The following is a 15,410-nucleotide window of genomic DNA, read 5'->3' as shown; positions in this document are numbered from 1 at the left end:
AACATTCTTATCACTGCTAACTAGAACAGTGCCTCAGACATAGCTGGCATACAAACATGTGTGGGCTGACTTAAGTATTTAAGGAAAAACTAAAAGGAAGAAAAAATTAAAATACCAAAAAGGTTCAAGAATGTATAACACAACAGAAGATATCTTTAGATCAATTTCAAGACCACTGCTCCAAGGTCAGAGGGCACCCTGAGAAAAGATCCCAGGGAAATTTCAGAAAGTACAAAGTTGAGAAATCATCCCAGATGCTGAGCTGAGAGCCAAGGCCTAGAAGCCCCAGGAGACCTAAAAGATGAGAAATACCCTAGAATGTCTGTGATGTTTAAAATGTTTTAAAATTTGAAAAAAACAAAAAAGTCAGAAGAGCTAATCTCCCAGAGAAGAGGCACATGTGCAGGCAGAGAGAAGAAACAGAAGCATCTTTGGCTCCAAAGATTAAGGCTGAAATCTAAGTATGGAAAAACTATTCTTTTTTTTTTTCTTTTTTTGAGATGGAGTCTCACTCTGTCACCCAGGCTGGAGTACAGTGGCACGATCTCAGCTCACTGCAACCTCTGCCTCCCGGGTTCAAGCAATTCTCCTGCCTCACCCTCCCTAGAAGCTGGGAGTACAGGTGTGTGCCACTACAACTGGCTAATTTTTGTATTTTTAGTAGAGACAGGGTTTTGCCATGTTGGCCATGCTGTTCTCGAACTCCTGACCTCAGGTGATCAGCCTCCCAACGTGCTGGGATTACAGGTGTGAGCCACCACACCAGGCATTAGTGTGGAAAAATTATTATAATCTATAAACATCTATGACGTCGGCGGCAGTGCAACACTTTGGGAGGCCAAGGTGGGAGGACTGCTTGAGCCCACGAGTTCAAGACCAGCTTGGGCAACATAGCAAAACACCGTCTCTACAAAAAATAAAAATAAAAACATCTATGAAGATAGGCGGATAGGATCTGACACAAAACTGGTGCTGAGGTAAGTAGCAGAAAAAACACTGACAGGAGAGAGTATTCTGTCAGAACAAGACAGCAAAGGAGGACAGTCAGCCACAAAGACATCACGACCTGGAGACACAATGGCACCTAGGAAAAGTCCAGGGTGGGAAGCAACCGCCCTGCAAAGGAACAACCAGTCCTCAGAAAAGCATGTCTTGAGAAAGGAAGACAAAAGGTGTTCTTAAGACAACAGCAAAAAAAAAAGAGAAAATAAAGTCACTGCTAGAAAGAAAAGAAAAAAGAAAAGAAAAGAGAAAAGAAAAGAAAAGGGAGGGAGGCAAAGGGGAAGGGAGGGAGGACGGCAGGGGAGGGGAGGGGAGGGGAGGGGAGGGGAGGGGAGGGGAGGGGAGGGGAGGAAATCAGCCTACACCAGATGCCCCTCTCCAGTTAATGTCATTCTCTCCTCTTCATAATCAAGTTTGGGAAAGAACCAGCTTCCCTCCCTCAACACCCTTCACTCTGCAATCCACAGCAATGAGGTGCCAGAGACTCCTCACCAAGATCATTCATCATGTCCTCAGGCTAACTCCAATGGAAACTCTGAAACCGCTATCTAGTGGGCTAACTTCAATGGAAACTCTGAAATTACCCTCTCTCGGTTCTTTACCAGCATTTAAACATGCTCAAATCCACCCATTTAAAAAACAAAAACCAAAGGGTTCCCCCTTTACCTGCCCTCCCTATAACCACCCCTAACCACCAGCATCAAATTTCTTGAGCATTGCTGTCTACACATGCTGGGCTCCACTCCCTCACTCTCACTCACTATTAAATCCTGATACAAACTGGCCTCCCCCTCCCATCCCTGTCATGTCACTGTTGCCTCTAGTGTCCCCTGTATTACTAACAGCTCGCAGCAGCTGAGCACGCCCTGCCTTCTGAGGTTTCCTTGGACACGATGACCCCCATCCTTCTTAGTCCCAGTGTGGGAGCCTATTATCTGCTTCTCTTTCAAACACAAGAGTGCCTCAGATCTCACTCCACACCACTCCTTTTCTTACTCTATACACACTCCTCAAATGACCTCATCTACTACAACAGCTTCCATTAACAAATACTGCACAGGCAAAGGCAGGAGTTCCAAAACTTTCTCTGTTCACGGCACCCTTGGAGTCTCAGGCCAAAACAAATGCTTATTGAGTAAAGAAAATGTTAAAAACGTAAGTACTTAATGTCCTAACAACTTGGTACCAACTTGAAAAAAGTACACTTTAATAGAGAGAAAAAATGGCATTTTTATTTCATTCTTAGATAACCACAAGTATTTACTAATACAGTATGTGTACACTTGTTGAGCACTGCACAATTTCTCTCAAACCTTGGAGTCAGACTGGACAATGGCCTCCCTCATTTCCTTTCCTACACTGATTTTCACGTGCTACAGCAACCACCAAAAATCCTTCTTTACAAACATGAGGTCATCGAATGGAATGGAGTGCAATCTAGTCTAGACATTTTTAACTATCTTGAGCTAGTAGTTTCCACAGGCTTGAAGAGATGGAACTATGTGTTTTCCTCAACAATGTGAAACATCCCCCAGTCTCCCTGTTTGCTGTGGCACCTTAGCTGATAGTTTGGGAAACTCTCAAACTGTTTGAGACAGTCTGGGACAGCTAATAACTCTCAGATGTGTCTCTCTAATCCAGACAACTCCTGATTATCTGGATCCCTAGTGCAGCCAACTGAACACGCTGTCCCCTCAGCACCTGAAACTTAACCCAGCCAAGTGTGACCCACAATCTTTTCCCCAAAATGGATGCTGCTCTGTCCCCACCTAAGGACAGTGCCATCACCCAACCACCCAGCCAGAGCTGGACACTGCCCTGAACTCCTCCCTGCCCCAACTCCCCCCGCCACATACACACACACGGCCAATGACCAAATCCCAGCAATTCTACCTCCTCAAATTTCCCTGCTTCCAGCCTTCCCTCTTCTAATCCATTCTCCAAAGGGCAAATTTGACCGTGTCCCTCTTTTGCTTACAATTCTTCAACCATTTGCTGTTGCCCACAGAGGTCTCTGAACTCCACACAACAGTAATCACAAGACCCCACACGGCACAGTCCCTCATTACTTCTCCTCCCTCACTTCTTGCCACTTTCCTGCCCTTGCCCACAACCACCCCCACTGGACTGAACTCCTGGTGTTTGTGGTTGCTCCAGTGCATCACCTCCCTGACCATCTCTCCGTACACCCTCTCCTCAACCCAGACTTCGACCAATTCCTTCTCATGGTGCTTCCTCTGGGAGGCTTTCCTGTCTCTCTGAATGTCCCTAAGCTTGGGTTTATGGTCCTCCTCTGAGCTCTTGTTGCTGGCCCCTTTCAGATCCCATATCAAACAATACATTGTAACCAACGGTTAAAACTCTTTGAGACTGAACTGCACAGCAAGCTCATCGGGGGCTGACAGAGGTATCTGCCTTGTTTATCTCTGTATCCCCGGCACATATTAAAACTCTGAAGTGTACTGAATGAATAAAGCAAGTGAATGAATGGATTAGGTCATGCATGAGGCTCCTACATCCCTCACTGATTACTGACTCTATCATGGTACTTATCACACTGCACTGTAATTGCTTGTCCTGGTAGACTATGAACATCTTGAAAGCGTCTGTCTCTTATTTTTGCAATCCTAGTGATTAAAATAGTGCCTGGTACTTAGTAGGCATTCATGAAATGGTTTTTTAAACATACAGGGTTATATATTTCATCTACAGTGTTAAATGGAAAAAATCCAGAAGGATACACCCTATATCATGGTTACCACTGAAGAAAGAAATAGGAATAGGACAACAATAAGATGGGAAAAAGAAAACTTAAGACTTTTTACCTCTATAAATCTCTGTGTTGATATTGTTTATTTTATAATGTACATCATTTATGTATTACTGGCATAAAATATTTCTGTATTACCAGCATAAAGTCAAGCCACAGGTAAAGAACCAGCCCTGAAGAAGAATGTGTGGGGCTGTCAGAAGCATTTAGTTCCACATGCCCAAGAGCAAAGCCAAAAAAAGCCTGACTTGAAAGAAACAGGGCCCTTAAAACGGACTGAGAAGAGAAGTTGAGAGATTCGGCCGGGAGCGGTGGCTCACGCCTGTAATCCCAGCATTTTGGGAGGCCAAGGTGGGCGGATCAACCTGAGGTCAGGAGTTCGAGACCAACCTGTCCAACATGGTGAAACTGCATCTCTACTAAAAGTACAAAAATTAGCCGGGCATGGTGGCAGGCGCCTGTACTCCCAGCTACTCGGGAGTCTGAGGCAGGAGAATCGCTTGAACCCAGGAGGCGGAGGTTGCAGTGAGCCGAGATCACACCACTGCACTCCAGTCTGGGAGACAAGAGCGAGACTCCGCCTCAAAAAAAAAAAAAAAAAGAAAGAAAGAAAGAAAAGAAAAGAAAAAGAGATTCAAGGTCTACAGCAATGGAAAGCCACCCAAAGTGAAAAACAATCTGGGAGTACTCTTCAAAGAAAGTCCTTGGAATTCCAAAGACGATCACTAGTACTAGCCCGTGAGTAGGGACAATTCATTTAATACTTGCATTATAACGCAATTGTTTTAATCAAAACATCCCAATAACCAAAAGGTTACCTGCCATACATAGGTTTCTATGGGAACCGTAACGTGTGACTACAAAGACACACTGACAAGAGATAGGAGGCTACAATGTTGGCATGACCACTTAGCAAAGTGTGTTCCACCTTTATTTTCGTAATTGTTGAAGACAGTGAAGCACATCATTGACTATTAGGTTGTAAATTTTAAAGCAAACAGATTTTTTAAAAACAAATGCTATTAAGCAACTTCATGTCAGCCAACTGGAAATGCAAGAACAATTTCTATATGTAGATAGTTCTAGAATAAGCACAGGTTGGAAGGTAAATATAATAGTTGACCAAACTTTCCAATATTTAAACATGTGAAAAGACACAGCTTTTGTGAATATCAACTAAGAAAATCTTTCAAGATGAAGAAAAATGAGTACTACACTGAAGTCATTAGAACCCTGGGAGAAGGGAGCTGGAGAGGACACAATGAGAATGCCTTTGGGAAAGGTCAAACCCAGCTTTCGTTTGTTTAACCTCTCAAGCAGATAAAAGAACTAGCTTTAAAGAACCACTGCATTGTTTAACTGCTAGAAAAGGAGAGTTGGGTAAAGCACATATAAAAAGAAGCAATAGAATTTGCCCTAGAGACAATAGAAAGATTAGTCAATTACAATACTTTGAACTTAGTTTTGATAGAGTCGCATTTTAAGCTTTAGATAAACCTAATTTTTAAGATGCAAAATATTTCAAATAGCTATCCTCTCCCCCTTATAAAAAGTAGACTCTGAATCTTAAAATACCATGTTCTGCTATGCATTTAATTTGAAGAACTGCGAAAAGTAGTCTTTTTAATTTTCAGTTTTTGAAAACTCGAGACTGTTGCTGGAAGTAAACCGCTAATTTAAAAACTAACCTTAAAATGAGAAAGAATTCCTACGATGCTCCCATTCATCCCTAAGCCCATCACATAGTTTCTGAATAATTAAGAACTCTCACCTCCACCAGGGAACTCTTCCTTGCAGAGGGGCCAAATCAAGAAGCAATCGCCATTGCACGTCAGCACCACAAACTGAGAGGAAGCTTTTGCCCTCGCTAAAGCCCAGGCGCGCGGGTAAAGTCCCCCGGGGATGATACCCCGCGCGCCGCGGCTCCGTACGCGCGGTCCCCCGCACTCGCGGGCCGCCCCACCTCCTCCCCTGCACTCCAAGAGTCCGGCCTGGTCTCCGAGGCCGGGAGCCACGCGGCCCCGCAGCCTCGAGGGAGAGGACGCCCGCAACCAACACGCACGCGGGCACCAAGAGGGCACAGGCCAGGGCGGGGAGGGCCGAATGGGGCCGGGGGGCACGCGGAGCTGGACCAGACCCAGCGAGGGCGCGCAGACACTGAACGGATGCGAAGGTCCCGGACGCGGAGCGGCCCGGGGCGTCGTGCGTGGGGCGCGAGCGGAGGCCCGGGCGCCACTTACGGCGGGGAGGGCGGGTGGCTGCCCCGAGTCCAGGGAGCGCGCACCGGACGGCAAAGGGCCGGAGGCCCGGAGGCGCGGGACAGAAGGGCCGCCTGGCCGCGCCGTGACGGCGAGAAGACCCTGCCAGCGCGGGAGCCGGCCGGGAGGATGCGGCCGGGCTGCAGGGATAGGCGCGAGGCGGCGCCGCAGCCCGCAGTGGGCCCCGCCGCCCGGCCGGAGCGCGCGGCGATGCAGCAACTTCAGTTCGCCGTGGGGCCGCCCCTCCCCCGACAGCCGCCCGGCCCGGAGCCGAGAGGGCCACAGTAGCCTACAGCGGAGAGCCGGGGCGACCGCAGCCCTCACTCACCGGTCCGCGGTCCCGCCGCCGGCGCCGGGGCTGCGCTCCGAGCTCCATGGTCCCGCCGCGCCGCGGCCGCCCGGCGCACCCGCCTCGCACCACACCGCACGCAGCGGCGCGAGCGACGCCGCCTCCGGCCCGTCCACGGCCGCGGCCACGCCCCCTCCCGGCGGGGGGGCTCGGCCGGAGCAGGAGGGGGGCTCAGTGCCGGCTCCACCAACCAGGGCCAACTCACGGGGCCGCTTCACCAGGATTGGCGAGTGCCTCGGCCAATAGGGAGCCGGCGAGCGCGCGGAGCGACGGTGCCGAGGGGCGGGGGATTGCGGAGGCGGTGGCTCTCACCCTTGGTCCTCCGCCCCCAGCTCGGGATGAGGCTTAGGCAGCGTCGTTTCCAGCGAGGAGAGGTGGGGATACTTCGGGCCAAGAGACCCTTGTATCACCTCTGGTTGCTAGGTGCCCATTACAGTATCTTTGAGTTTGCGCTTATATCCTAATCCTCCCTGGGTGTTGAGGGCTCCTGCACAGAGGTCCTCTACCTGTGAGGTGTCAGACGTCCTCCAGGGCTGAGGCTTCAGGCAACCCTGAGAGGACTGTAGCCCTGTTCATGGGTTGGTTTTATGCCCTGCTCAAATTCGTTAGCATTCTGCCTTTAAAATCTTCCCATCTCCTTCAACACAGATTCTTCTGTTTTTATCACCCTATCACCAATCTCTCTCCACCCTAGATGTGAGGAAATCCACAATACTTATTAAAAATGAGATATCCCTGAAACTGCCAGCTAAGCCCTGCCACAGTGGAACATAGCCACGTGCGACCAGATGACTGAGGCATAAACAAACTTAAGAAAAAGAAAAGAGGAGGAAAGGAAAGGAAGAGAAGAAAAGATAGAAAAGCCAAGATAGAAAAGCTAGGTCACAAAGGAAAGGGGTTTAAAAACATCTAATAGAAATGTTACCTTTATTTTAATTTGCATGCCTTTATTCTTTTTTCACTAAATTGAAAAACTTTTAGGAAAAAATTTTAAATTCTAATGAATAGTTCAAGAAACACTAATTCAAGTTGGTTTGCTCTTTTCTTTACAGATGTGAAATAATGATCAACATCTAGCTAGAGACAACTAAAAGTTGGAAAAAATGAATAGCAGTTGATAATTTCACCAAAGTTTGCAACACCAGAAATGCAGTAGAAAAATCATGCAGCCCTCTTCATAAAATGTCTAATCTATTAACCTGCATTACTTCCAAAGGAGGGATTTTAAAAGCTCTTTTTAAAGATGACATATATTCAGTTTCCATAAAGTGCCATCATTTTAAAAAATTGCTGGTAATTAACAAGGTAAACAGGATTTTGGTGAATAATTACAGTGACCCAGTATTTTAAATATTGATACTAGAGTAACAAATGTCTGCTGAATTGAAAGCTAAATTGGCATTCAAATTAAAATGACTTTCCTTCATTTCATCTTCACTTACCCAGGGGAATAGCTTCCATGTCTATATTTAGGTCATTAATTTAGAACTCAAAAATATGAAAGTATAGATACCCAGAGTGTTTTCAAGGTTGCTAATCATATTTCCCTGGCTGCTTCCCTCTTCGGTGACCCCAGCCTTATAAACCGCTGCTACACTTAGTTTGCACTCACTGTTAGCCCTTAATCACATCATCCCAAAGTGTTCAGGTTTGTTTCGTATAGGTCAGTCTTACTTCTCTAATTAGATCATCAGTTCCATGAGGATAAGGTCCTTATTTTACAGTCCTCTTTCCTCCTTTTATAATGCCTAGTACAGTGCTGAGCATGTGGTAAATATGATTCTATTCCTAGTGTTGTGGTTCATGATACAAATAAATTATTTCAAATATGGTCTTGTGTGAACCAGTCCTTTAAATAGAAACTGCTTAGAGCAGTCTTGTTAGAGGATTAGAGCCCACCGCTAATAAGTGCCTCATCCTTAATAAGTGCTTGAAAAATGTTGCTGCATCAGGGAGTGAATTGGTGATCTGTAACAGAATCTTGACTAAAAGTGCCTACTAAATAGGGGTGCTTCTTACCATAAAACCAGAAACCTGGAGACAGCCACAGGGCTTCTGTAATATCTCTTCTATGGTGTCATTGTGTCTCAGGCTCTTTCTAGCCATTGTATCTGCTATCCTTGTCATGTGATCTCTGTCTTCATAGTCACAGGATGCCTGCTTCCCTTCTAAGCATTGCATCACATTCAGGAAAATGGTAGGGGGATGGGTAAAGGGCAAAAGATCAAAGAGGTGCATGCCCAGTTGGGTCTGCATCTTCCTGGGAAGCTTTACCCAGCACCTTCTGCTTGCATTTCATTGGCCAGCCACATGTCACATGACCACCTTTAGCTGCAAAGGAGTCTGAAATGCTAAGTATTTAAAGTTGGGGCATTGGCTGGAGGAATATTAGAGTTTTGTTAGTAATGGAAAAGAGGAATGCAGACCTTGGGTATGAGAGTGGCAGTACCTGATGTAGTTGCTGAATAAATGAATTCATGATTGAGCCCTCACTCTATTTATTCATAAGACCCACTTTTTTAAAAAGGCCACTCAGGTGTCAATTAAAAAACAATCCAATTTTCAAGTTAGCAAAAGATCTAAACAGACACCTCCCTAAAGTAGAGTTGACAATACACAGATGGCAAATAAACATGCTCAATATCATATGTCATTAAGCAATTGCAAATTAAAACAACAATGAAATACTATGACATACCTACTAGGATGGCTAAAATAAAAAAGCTAACAGCAACAACAACAAAAAACCTAAGGATACCAAATACTGGCAAGGATACAAAACAACAGGAGTGCCCATCCATTGCCGATGGGAATGCAAAATGGTACGACCACTTTGGAAGACAGTCTGTCAGTTTCTCACAAAGCTATGCATAGTCTCACAATTCAGTCCAGCCATCACACTCCTAGGTATTTACCCAGTTGTGCTGAAAACATGTCCACACAAAAACTTGTACCCGAATGTTTATTCATAATCACGAGACCCTGGAAAAATCAAAGATGTCCCTCACAAGGTGAATGAATAAACAAATTGCAGTACATCCATACAATTGAATGTTATTTCATGATAAAAAGAAATGAGCTATCAAGCCATACAAAGACATGGAGGAAACTTAAATGCATATAGCTAAATGAGAAAAGTCAGTCTGAGAAGGCTACAGACTGTATGATTCTAAGTATATTCATTCTGGAAAAGGCAGTAGGAACCATAGTTAACAGAATAAAAAGAAAGTTTCATTTCTTAAAATTTTTTAAGCAAGGTCACCTTTGCTGTATTTATGGACCTTTATTGCAGTCACAAATTCTATTGTCCTTCAACTATTGGTAAATCTTTTTTAAAAGTTCTTTATCATTGTACCTTTTAAGAAGTTTTTGGGTTATGTGCAGTGGCTCACACCTGTAATCCCAGCACTTTCGGAGGCCAAGGCAGGAGACTTGCTTGAGGTCAGGAATTTGAGACCAGCCTGGGCAATATAGTGAGATTCCCATCTTCGCAAAAAATAAAATAATTAGCCAAGAGTGGTGGCATATGCCTGTAGTCCCAGCCACTCAGAAGGAGGCTGAGGCAGGAGTGTCACTTCAGCCTAGGAGTTGGAGGCTGCAGTGAGCCGTGCTCACGCCATTGCAATCCAGCCTGCGTGACAGAGTGAGACTCTGTCAAAGAAAGAAAGAAAGAAAGAAAGAAAGAAAGAAAGAAAGAAAGAAAGAAAGAAAGAAAGAGAGAGAGAGAAAGCAGGAAGGAAGGAAGGATGGAAGGAAGGAAGGAAGGGAAGGAAAAGAAAAGAAAAGAAAAAGTTTTGGGGAGGTTTTCCTGACTTTTTATATTAAAATTTTTCCAATGTAAAGAAATATTGAAAGAATGGTAGAAGGAACACCCATATACCTTTATCCAGTTACACACGGCCACATTTGCTCCATCAGTCTCTCTCTCTGTCTCTCCATAATTTTTTTTTTTTTTGAGATGGAGTCTTGCTCTGTTGCCCAGGCTGGAGTGCAGTGGCGTGATCTCGGCTCACTGCAAGCTCCGCCTCCTGGGTTCACACCATTCTCCTGCCTCAGCCTCCCAAGTAGCTGGGACTACAGGCACCCGCCACCACAACTGGCTAATTTTTTGTATTTTTAGTAGAGACGGGGTTTCACCGTGTTAGCCAGGATGGTCTCGATCTCCTGACCTCGTGATCCGCCCGCCTCGGCCTCCCAAAGTGCTGGGATTACAGGCATGAGCCACCGTGCCCGGCCTCTCCATTATTTTTTAGCTGAACCACTTGAAGACAAATTGCAAACACCAAGATACTCTACCCTAAATACTTCAGCATATATCTCCAAAATAAAAATGTCTGGATCATTCTAGTGTACAAGTAGAGCCGTGCATAGCCTATAAAATGGAACCGTGGAAACTAGATACCTATAACTACTCCAGACCCCATTACTACCCCCTCCCAACTTTTTTTCTGTAAATATTCGACCAACCTGGTATACAATGCTGGTATTATGCTGAAGTACAGTAAAATAAAATCTAGCAGCAGGGAAACTGGTGACAAGGTATTGTGGTCAAGAGAATTCTGGTGATGCAAGTGACGGTCAGTGTTCTGTGAAATCCCGTGCATGCAGCGTGTAGTGAAGCCAGTCCGGGGCCCACAGGGTAGTGAGATGCAGCTGTCTAGCATTACGATAACTGAACAGCTCTCAAGCATATTCCTAATAAGAATATGCTTCACAACTATTTTTAAAACCTCTTGAATTGTGCCATCTTTGTTCTTTGCCTGGTCAAAATCTTGGATATATTTCTAAAGTCAAAATGTAGGCAGCTTAGGCATCCTCTTAATTTGAATCTGATAGTGATGACACAGTGACTTTTTCAAGACACTTAATAAATTAGTTATTCCCTCAGTGATTTGCTTAATTCTCTTTTGTCATCACTAAGTCTTTAGTGGAAAAACAATTGTCATTCTTTTTACTTAATAACATGTCATCTTCCATAAAAATTACAAACTGCTTTGCATTAGGAACTGAGTTCAATCTCACTTTGCGGAAGAGAAAGAACAAAGAGTGGTTACTAATTAAAAGAATATAATTAGAATATGTAAGAAATCAAATTTTAAAAGCATAATAACTGTCATCATTTTTGACATGCTCATTTGTACTGTTCTCAGAATGAAGTAAAATAATGACTACAAATACCTCAGTTCTCAAGAATTAATTTAGCTCCATATATAAATCTTTATAAACATACTTCACTTACCTGAGCTTTCTTTTGAAGGATAGTATTTATTTTCATCTTGACATAGAGTGAAATAAATACATACATATCCATATCTACATCTCACAAGAATAAAATATTTGCTGGAAACATGACTATATCTTAAATTTTAATATTAACCCAATTATCTCATGAGAGCAAGGCAGTATATTGATATTAACTTTATTTTGAGGTGAGGAAAATTATGAGAAGGTAAAAATAACAAACATTTGTTGAGAATGCTCTATGTGCAGTATGCTGTATTTGTTGTATTTAACCTTCATAACATCTATTGGATATGTGGTCTGTTGCCCATTTTATAGATAAGGCCCAGAGAAATTGTCTTTTTCCCCCAAGGTAACCCAGCCAAAACTCACTGATATTTTCACAGACAAGCTGTTTTTCCAATGAACATGGAGAGCCCTAGAAGTTGCTATTCTTGCTAAGTGAGACAGCAGAGTAATGTGTGCACAATATTCTGAGAAGCACATGGCCAATACTTCCCTCAAATCTATCCCTGCCTCTCCTTTCCCATTGCCACAACCCAAGCTGAGTTCACCACCATCCCTTTTTGTGCTGTGACAATATTTCTAACACATTTCCCTTGGTTTTTCCTTCACTGTGTCTTCACGCTATTTTATGAGCAATTTTTAAAATGTAGATCTGATCGCATCTCTATGCTGCTCAAAAACCGTCAGTCTCCCACTGTCTACAGGATAAGTCAAATAAAGCCCTTAAAAATAATCCAGCTACCAGATTTCCTGAAGCATCCTGCACCACTAGCATTCGCCCTACATGCCCTGGGCTTTCTGTCTGAATACCCCTCCTGCCCTTCCTCACCTGGGAAGCTCAACTTTCACAACGCAGCTCAAATTCACCTCTCTGGAGCCTTCCTGGGCACAGTTACCTATACCAGCCTCTGTACTCTCCCTGCACTCCTTCACATGGCTTTATTGCCACAGTTAATTCGCTGTACCCCACCAGACAGGGAATTATTTGAGGCCAGAGACTAGTTCTTATTCACTTTGAATCCCTAGTGCCTAACACTTACTAGGCATAGAGCTAATATTTGTTGAATGAGTTTTCATGATGTCATAGGAACTACTAATATCCAAGCAATCTAAATAGCACTTAAAGACAGAGGGCTCCAAGGCATCAGACTTAGATATTCCCATGGTGAGCATGCGGAGAACAGGCTTCCATCCCCCATGAAGCCACTGTATTAGTTCTTTCTCATGCTGCTATAAAGAACTACCTGAGACTCGGTAATTCATGAAGAAGAGAGGTTTAATTGACTCAGTTCTGCACGCTTAACAGGAAGCATGGCTGAGAGGCCTCAGGAAACTTACAATCATGGCAGAAGGCAAAGGGGAAGCAAGCATGTCTTACCATGGCAGAGCAGTAGAGAGAGAAAGAAGGGAAAAGTGCCACACACTTTTAAACCATCAGATCTCATGAGAACACACTCACTATCATGAGAACAGCAAGGGAGAAATCTGCCCCCACGATCCAATCACCTGCCACCAGGTCCCTCCTCTGATATGTGGGGATTACAATTCAACATCAGATTTGGGTGGGGACATAGAGCCAAACCACATCAGACATGAAGCTGATGGGGACAGCGTTAGGAAGATTGAAGGTGTCCCCAGTGACAATTGTGTCACTCCAGGCACATTGGCCCATGCAGGCTGCCTACTCCCACATTGCCCCCACTTCCCCACCAGACACTGATCAGTTTCTCCTGGCTCTCATCCAATAGACACACAATCCTGGCCTTGCTGGGGTGGGGAAGGGGAGGGTGCCTGGATCTGAAGTTACCTGGCTGCTGAATGTGTTACAGCAAGATATGCACAGGCCTTAATTAGACACCACTTATTGTCCACTTACCTTGGACCCCAGAACCTTGGGAGGAAGGGGGATGGGATATAAAGACCATGAGCTCTTGAATTAAACTAATCAGGATTAAATTCCCGGTCAATGGCTTACTTAGGAAAGTAACTAAATATCTCTGAGCCCCCATTTCCCTTATATAAAATGAGAGTAAAATAGTTGAATAATTGCCAATGTTCAGTGAGTTTTAATTATTCCTCTTCTTCATCCCTCCCTCTTTGAACTGTACTTGTTGGTGTATAAGATCCGTTCCCTTCAGCACCTGAAGGAAATTTATTTTAAGCCAGACTTTACAAACAACGAAGAGAGTTATCTGGAAATGACTGAACCAAAGCTTATGAGGGGAACTAAAATGCACTGCACTTATTTGAACAAACAGTAAATAAGGTATAGGATAAGTCTATGTTTTCCAATAAGGAATTTTAAAAAAATCAAACCCTGCAGTCTGATGTAGCATATAGACCCTCCCCCAGTTTGTTCATCCTTGTCTGGGACCTATCATGCTTTCAGATCCATGTGTACCTTGTTTTCATATTATTACAAAAATTGAATAGCTATTGCTCCAAATTCGGTTATTGTCTTCATTTATTGCTTGGGTATTACTGTTCCTAATTTGCTCCTAAAAGAAATGTACAACACTCTCTTGCAAAGCATACTCTGCAAAATTACCTGCTGCAGTTGCTTAAGATTGGCTTTTATCTCTGTGCTGTGGTGAGGTGGAGTTATATAAGCCACCCGGGCTTTTGGCAGGAAGAAAATAACTCCCAGAGTGATGCTACCTGAAAGACTTGCCTTCATTATCAAACATTCTCGTCAACCATCAGGCCCTGGGGTTTTTGCTGGTTCAAATATTCTAAGCCCAAATCCATGTGGGTTATTTATGCAATGGCTTTTCCTATAAAATTTAAAGATCTTAACAGATTTAGGTGTTTTTAAAATTTTATTTTTTCTTAGGAAAGCCCTTGAAGAAAGGATATTTGACAGATGAGTCATCTAAGGCACCAGAAGTTAAATATGACTTGCCTGGGGTCGCAGAGGGTTTTTATTTTTACAAATCCAAGAACACTTCCTAAGGTTGCCTTAGTTCCCAGTCTGGGTCATTCTTTGTAGAAAGGACTGTGTTTTATTCAACGTCGTGATCCCCATGTTAGGTCCACTAACCCTCAATACCCATTATCTTTATTAATAAAGATAATGAAGCTTTATTAATAAAAAGAGAGACAAGTCGTAAGATGCGCTGGTTGAAGCCAAGCTAAGTACAATGTTTCTTACTGCCATTAAGGAGAACCCCACAGCATGGAAAGGCAAACCCAGGCAGGTAGTCAAAAGCAATACTCATGAGTCAAGAAAAAAATGTACTGGGATTGGCTAGGCGCAGTGGCTCACGCCTGTAATCCACACACTTTGGGAGGCTGAGGCGGGTGGATCATGAGGTCAGGAGATCGAGACCATCCTGGCCAACATGGTGAAACTCTGTCTCTACTATAAGTACAAAAATTAGCTGGGCGTGGTGGTGCGTCTCTGTAATCCCAGCCACTTGGGAGGCTGAGGCAGGAGAATTACTTGAACCAGGGAGTCGGAGGTTGCAGTGAGCCGAGATCACGCCACAGCACTCCAGCCTGGCAAAAGCAAGACTCCATCTAAAAAAAAAAAAAAAAAAACAAAGAAAGAAAGAAAGAAAAATAAAATGTAGTGGGATCTAGGGGAGAAGTAGATGGTAAATTAAATTCCACCAGAGTATCACAGAGAGGGAAGATACATCTAATCAAGTAGAAGCATAGAAGAGGTGACATTTAAGTAGAACCTCAAAGGGTAGTTGTCATTTTGACAAGTAGAGGCAGCTGGAGAAGAGCACTGTAGGGCTGGAAATGGTACCGTTGGGGAGAAGCTGGTGAGTTGGGGGAA

The 15,410-nt window shown here is 44.1% G+C and overlaps 1 protein-coding gene across 2 annotated transcripts in view; it reads right to left on the bottom strand.

Annotated features, from left to right (window-relative positions):
* Nucleotides 1–6,512, bottom strand: part of WASF3 (WASP family member 3) — a 131,279-nt gene extending 124,767 nt beyond the window's left edge. For both annotated transcript variants that reach the window (XM_004054285.5, XM_019039893.4), the window contains exon 1: nucleotides 6,359–6,512. The gene's annotated coding sequence lies outside the window, so the exon portion shown is untranslated. The remainder of the gene's footprint in view (nucleotides 1–6,358) is intronic.
* Between the last annotated feature and the right edge of the window lie 8,898 nt (nucleotides 6,513–15,410).

This window comes from Gorilla gorilla, chromosome 14, assembly GCF_029281585.2.
Source record: "Gorilla gorilla gorilla isolate KB3781 chromosome 14, NHGRI_mGorGor1-v2.1_pri, whole genome shotgun sequence".
Lineage (NCBI taxonomy): Eukaryota > Metazoa > Chordata > Mammalia > Primates > Hominidae > Gorilla > Gorilla gorilla.
Note: the sequence above shows the minus strand (reverse complement) of the source record. Positions and strands in the feature narration are given on the sequence as shown.